The sequence below is a fragment of the Telopea speciosissima genome, chromosome 2, assembly GCF_018873765.1.
Source record: "Telopea speciosissima isolate NSW1024214 ecotype Mountain lineage chromosome 2, Tspe_v1, whole genome shotgun sequence".
Taxonomy (NCBI): domain Eukaryota; kingdom Viridiplantae; phylum Streptophyta; class Magnoliopsida; order Proteales; family Proteaceae; genus Telopea; species Telopea speciosissima.
The window spans coordinates 26,845,412-26,851,436 of NC_057917.1; the positions used below are offsets into that span (position 1 = coordinate 26,845,412).

At 40.4% G+C, this 6,025-nt stretch overlaps 1 non-coding gene across 1 annotated transcript; it reads right to left on the bottom strand.

Annotated features, from left to right (window-relative positions):
• Positions 1-583: 583 nt before the first annotated feature.
• Positions 584-715, bottom strand: LOC122653310. The gene has a single exon (XR_006331745.1). It is a non-coding gene; the product is annotated as a small nucleolar RNA Z247 (small nucleolar RNA).
• Positions 716-6,025: the final 5,310 nt, after the last annotated feature.

Here is a 6,025-nt window from a genome sequence, read left to right on the forward strand (position 1 = left end):
CCCAACATGTGAGATAGGGACATAATTACCATCACCAACTATGAGACTGTTCTTACCATTGTACGTTGCATAAGAGGACAGAGACTGTAAATCAGGCGTTGCATGTGTAGCGCCACTATCGGGAAGCCAATGGGTAAGGCCGAATGGGAAGGCAGATGGGGTAGATGGCGGTGGGGGTTGTGGATAATGGGGCTGATTTGGTTGGTAATGACATTGGGTGGGTGGCAAGGGCAGCAATGGGGGTTGATTTGTGGTTAGATTGGCAAAAGGTTGTGCATATGACGGATTGGTAGAGGGTAAAATAGTTTGGGTGGATTGGCCAAGCTGCTTGTTGCGATAATAACACGTTGGGGCTTGATGATTGGTCTGACCATAGATCGTGCAAGGACTGTGGGCATAGGCATTGGAACGCCTAAGCCCACTAGGTCCATTTAGAGCACCACGGCCTCCCCTACCACGACCACGGCCAGTGGAAGAGCCATGGTCGTAAGATTAAGTGGGGGGGCCACGAGATTGTTGAGCAAGATTGGCAGTTGCATTTGCAGTCGGATCTAGCACAGCTTGATGAGATGCAATGAGATATTCACGACTGAGAAGTAGGCCATGAAGTTCAGTGTAAGAGATTGGTTCCCTACGATCCATCATTGCGGAGACCATAGATTCAAATTCAGGATGTAGTGCACGAAAGATGTGTATGTTCAGATCCTCCATGGGGAGGGGTTTGCCAGCAGCACTGAGTTCATCAGAAAGGGCCTTGACCTGATGGAGAAACTGAGTGACATTCTCCTCGGGTTTCTGAACAAGGTTCTGGAGGGCCACATTGAGGGAGAGAATGTGTGTTGTAGAGGTAGAACTGAAGGCTGCATGAAGAGCATCTCAGATTTCTTTACTTGTTTCACGCCCAATGGCGAGAGGCATTGCTTCATCGGAGAGAGAGGAGATGATAATACTCATGATTGAGGCATCCTTTTCGTGCTAAGCATCAACTTTGGTTGCATTGGTAGGGTATGGATTGGAGCCAACAACATATTCATAAAGTTGTTGGCCTTTGAGGTAAGGGACGATTTGAGTCCTCCAATAAACATAGTTTTTAGATGTTAATTTATGAGAAAGGATTTGACTAAGGGTGGGAGTATGAGATGGAGAGGAGAGAGGAGAGGCCATGGCCAAAAATTCATTGGGGGAAGGAGGTGGGATCGATTTTTGCTCTTCGGAGCTAGGAGCACATGATACCATATTGGATTGTGAAATAATGTATTGCCTTAAACTTTAAGATATTACAAGATTGTATATTTATAGGTAAGGTGAGAGGAATCCACAGGTTGGAAACCCAATCACCATTATCATATAGAGAGGGATGTGATTGAGAGAATATAGAGATTGAGAGAGATCATAGGGATTGCATACAATAATGGAAAGGTAGGATTGCATGGGATTGCATGCAATAATAGAAAGAATAAAGATGGAAGGTTGTTATGGCTGATATGGGGGAGGGTTAAAGTTGGGTTTGGTTTCCTGATGAGCAAAACCTCTGATTAAAGTGGGTATTGGAAGCTCATCTCTGGACATCATCTGCATCTCAAATTGTGAATTCGAAGAAATTTAATTCCTAACAACGAACTAGTATGGTGTGTTTCTTTACCATCTTTAGTTGCGATTAGATGAGATGAACCAAGAGGAGCCTTCTTTAAAAGCCAACTTGGATTGTATAAAGCCAAAACAATAACTTTATTACTATTAAAAAGGAGCACAATAACAAGCAGAAGATGAAAAATCTAATGCTTGGCTACTCCAATTTTGCAAAGAAGACAAGAAAAAACCCTAATACCCATGTTGTAATCCAACAAATTAAAACTCCCAACAAAGGCCTTCTTAGTCCTTTCTAAGATATCCTTCACTTTGTTTGAATCTCACGAAGAAAGCCAAAATCCATGAAAAGCAAAGAGAGAACTTCATCTCTCTCTCTCTCTCTCTCTCTCTCTCACACACACACACACACACACACACATACACACACAAACTTGTGATTTGCATATCGAAGAGGGGAGAGAAATGAAAGAAATTAACCACCAAAGAATCACAAAGATGAGTAAGATGCCCATGAAATGACATATAGGGTTGGGGCAGCATAGTAGGTGTAGGGGGATGGGGTATTGTGGAGAGAGGGGGAGACAGAGTGGCAGAGCGGTTGCTCGGGGTTCATGGTGGAGGAGGAGATGGTGGAGAGAGAAAGAGAGTCCTACTGTAAAAGTCGGGAACTGGTTATTAACGGGAAAATAAATCAATGGTTCAAACTAACTTCTAGCATCATCTATGGTTATAATTAAAAGACGTGAGATTAAATTCACAATGCGTACGTTCTGCCACCACTCACCCATAATTAAATAAGAAGGACTTGGGACCTAAGGAACTTAATAGAAGAATCATAAACAATAAAAAGATTTACAAGCTGGAATGAAACCCTAAACTAAAAGGATACGCGTATGTAGGTGGCACGAGATTTACAAGTTGGAATGAAACCCTAAACTAAAAGGATACTGTGAATTCACCTAGAAGGGGGGTGAATAGGTGAACCTAGGGAATTATAAAAACTTATGCGAAAATTAAAATAAAACACCAAAGTTAAGACAAGAAACGTAAAGACAAGCAATAATTAGAAGTGACACAAAGGATTTATAGTGGTTCGACCAAGCTTGCCTACGTCCACTCCTCTCACCTTAGAGAGAATTTCACTATGTCAAATCTTGAGTAAGAGCAAGAGGACTCGTACAACTCTTGAGAAATGAGCAAGAGAACTCAACAACAACTAATCTTGATTATTGAGCAAGAGGACTCATCCTACTCTTGATTTCGAGCAAGAGGACTCAAAACAACATGTAAAATGTAAATAAATACTAAGATTAAAGTTACCTCAACCTTAGTGAAGCTTTGCTACCTTTCAAACTATGAAGCTTTAATGCAAGTTGTATGAAGGGAGCTAAGTGAGACTTGATGCTTTGGATTGGTACTTGAATTCTCACTTGAGATTGACTTGTTTATGGAGGCTCTTGATTGTGATTAATAGTGATTATTAGAGCCTAAAACAAGTGGGTATTTATAGTCTAAGAGGCTTGAATTAATTAGGAATCTGAGTAAGGATCGGATTCCATAAGCGAAATATAATCTGGTATGCTGGATGGGAATTCGGTATGCCGGATCACCTAATTTTCATTTTAAACACAGATATAACGGTAAAATTAAGCTCAGTATTACATTGATCCGGTATGCTGGACAGCCATTCGGTATGCCGGATCAGGGCAAAAAGCAGTCAAATAGGATCCGGTATGTTGGATCCTTATCCAGCTTGCTTAAGTGAGCCACTTTGACCACTTTTCCTGAGATTACCATTAATCCGGTATGCTAGATGGGAATCTGGTATGCTGGATTGGGCATTTTCAGGGTAAATGGTCTAGTAATGAAAAGGGTATGGTTTGGGAGGGTTCCAACACCAAAAAGTCCAATGTCTAAGGGGTCAATTTACCACCTAAGGACATTCTAAATGGATGAATGCATGCGTGTGTGCATTACATCAATTGTGACTTAACTATTACACAAGTTTAAATACAAAGTCTTCAAATCTTCAATCTTCAAAGTGCTTAATGCCTTTAGTCTTCAAGTTTTAACTTCCAAGTCTTGAAATGTCTTTGAGCAATGTTCTTCTTGTATGCTCTTGTGCATTTGTATACGCTCACCCTCACTTGGTGCTATGCTTCAAATCTAAATAACTTTAAACACAAGCATTAGTCCAAGGGTGGTCTTATTTGTTATCATCAAAACATCTTTGTCATCTTGAGGATGACTTGGAGTGTATAGGGCCATTTGCATTTCCCTAACAATCTCCCCCTTTTTGATGATGACAAATAATCCATGTGAATAAAATAGTGGAGCAAATAACAATGCAAAGAAACAAGAGACAATGTATAAGAACAATTTCATCATTCATATTAAACAATGTGGATTACACAAATCAAACATAAATCAAAATTCCATATCAAAAGTCCATTACAATTTATTTATTCCAAGCTCAGCACTTCTCCTCCTTTGTCATTGTCAAAAAGAGGGGCATTTCAGATCATGCATTAGGATCAAAGGGTGGACGGAGTGGAATAGAGCTTGAGGCACTGAAAAAAGGTGGTTGAACTCCTTGAGGAGTGGCTCCCAGTGTGTCAAGAGAGAGATGACCAAGATTGAAAGCAAGTGAATGAATAGCATTGAGGATTTTATCTTGGTGCACATTTAAAGATTCAAATCCGGTCCTCACATCATTGCGAAGAGATGTCACATCCTCTTGAATTTGTTGTTGACCAAATTCAAGTTCCATGATACGAGTATTTACTTCGTCCATGTAATCATCGATGCTTGACACCCATTCTTGTAAGGATGTCGGAATGCCTTCTTGATCTTAATGAGGAGGAGGCACATTTGCATCCAAATCTTCTTCTTCTTTAATAAACACATCGGAGGGAGGAGGAATAGCAATAGTATGAAAGCTATTATGAGTAATGTGTTGGAAGATCATGATGGATTCTTCTTCTCGAGTGAGATCAATATCAAAGACTCAAAAGAGACGAGTGAGAAGCCGGCCATAAGGAAGATTGGTATGCTTTTGGGGGTGAGCACACGATTCCATATACCTCATAATGAAGTATGGAAGACAGGTGGGTGTATTGGTATATACACAATAAGTGAGGTAAGCTTGAGGGGTGAGACACTTATTTCGATCGCCTCCCCGAGGAATAAAATTATGTTGAATAATATAGAAAATGACATGGGGAATAAGGCGAAGTCTTCCAGTTACCACGGTTGTCGCTTGAGGATCATATTGCTTCAAGATGGAGGAGTAGACTTCTTCATGGTTGATGAAGTCCTTAAAGATAGTGCTTTTTGGAGTCCAAAAGATGCAAGGTCCATCGCAAGAGAGTCCAAAATGGTGAGCAAAATGGGCAATGGAAAGCTCTATGTGAACACTCTTCACATAAGAGTGGAGTTTTAAAGAATCTTCTGCCCCGCTGAAGTAAAGACTGGTGTAAAAGTATTTGACCAATTGAGGGTAGCAAGGTTCAGCCATGTTGAGAAGGGGTTCCCAACCAATATCTTTGAGCATATCCTCAAGTCGAATACTATTGAAGGAAAAGATGTCGACTTCATGGCCTTCTTTGATTTTTTGAGCAAGATAGAGGGGCCAATTAGCACGACATTCTGGAGAGCGAAAGAGACGATCTTCCCCTAGAGCATATGGTTGTCTCGAGGAGCTTCTGGTTCTTCCCCTTTTGGATGGTTGTGCCTGACGGGCATAACATCCTTGCCTCTTCTACTCATATTGCAAGAGAGGTTTGAAGAGAGAGAAAGAGAAATTTAAGTTTCAAGATAGATTGAGACAAGAGAGTGAAGGTGGAGTGAACAGTGATTCAGAAAATGACAAAATGAGAGATTTATATAGGCTTGAAATCTAATGTAACTGCTATCAAACAGGCTGAAATTCAATTATTCGGTATACCGATTGATCATCTGATATACCATTTCAAGCATTAACAGTCAAAAACTGCCAGATATGCTGATCCGGTATATCATTTTGTGATTCGGTATACCGTTTCAGGCAAAAACAGTGAAAAAACAATAATTTAAAAAAAAGTATTTTTAGTTAATCAAATGGATCACACAAACCAAGTTCTCTTCTAAGAGAGCAGAATCTTTCTTCACTGAAGGGTTTTGTGAAGATATCCGCAAGTTGCTTCTCGGTCTCAATATAGTCAAGTCGGATTTCACCTCTTTGAGCTGTATCATGTAGAAAGTGATGACGAATGTCAATGTGCTTAGCTCGAGAGTGTAAAATCGGATTCTTGCTAAGATTAATTGCACTTGTGTTATCACATTAGATTGAGAAAGTGTCAAACTTAACTCCATAGTCTTGGAGAGTTTGCCTCATCCATAGCACTTGTGCACAACATCATCCTGCGGCGATGTATTCAGCTTCAGTGGTAGATAG